The following is a 792-nucleotide window of genomic DNA, read 5'->3' as shown; positions in this document are numbered from 1 at the left end:
ATCATCATCATCATCATCATCATCATTGGCGTCATCATCACCGCCGACGCAACCGCTGCAGCCGCTGCCACCGTAGCCACCACCACCACCAACAACAACAACAACAACAGCCGGCAGAATCATCGAATTCGCCATCATTATTTTCATAGTCATCACCAGACGGTTCTAAAACATCATATCCAAGGAGAGAGTTTTATCTCTTACTTGCTATGGAAACTGCAGTTAAGTCCCGGCCAAATGGATATGTTATGAAACTAAAATAGAATAATATGAAATAAAATAAACAACAATTGCAGGAAAGGATTCTAACTTTTTATCTAATTCTCAAGTCTGTTTGGGGGGTTTATCCTTCCTGTAATCCATACGATACGAAGATGGTTTTCCCTCTTCCTTAACTCCGGGATTTGATAAGAGGATGAAGTGTAACTGACGACAATCGAAAGCAGCAGTAAATGTTTACTCGACTTTATAAGTGCAACTGAAAGTCGGTATAACCTGCGTTTTCTTATTAAGAACTTATGGTTTAGAGTCATCTTCACCCGCATCAGCCTCATCATTACCTTTTTCCTTTTCTTTTCTTTTCTTTTTTTCTTCTTCTTCCACCTCCTTCTTCTTCTTCTTCTTCTTCTTCTTCTTCTTCTTCTTCTCCTCCTCCTCCTCTTTCTTCTTCTTCTTCTTCTTCTCCTCCTCCTCCTCTTTCTTCTTCTTCTTCTCCTCCTCCTCTTTCTTCTTCTTCTTCTTCTTCTTCTTCTTCTTCTCCTCCTCTTTCTTCTTCTTCTTCTTCTTCTTCTT

Source organism: Octopus bimaculoides, chromosome 4, assembly GCF_001194135.2.
Source record: "Octopus bimaculoides isolate UCB-OBI-ISO-001 chromosome 4, ASM119413v2, whole genome shotgun sequence".
NCBI lineage: Eukaryota > Metazoa > Mollusca > Cephalopoda > Octopoda > Octopodidae > Octopus > Octopus bimaculoides.
This window is presented reverse-complemented; position numbering follows the sequence as displayed.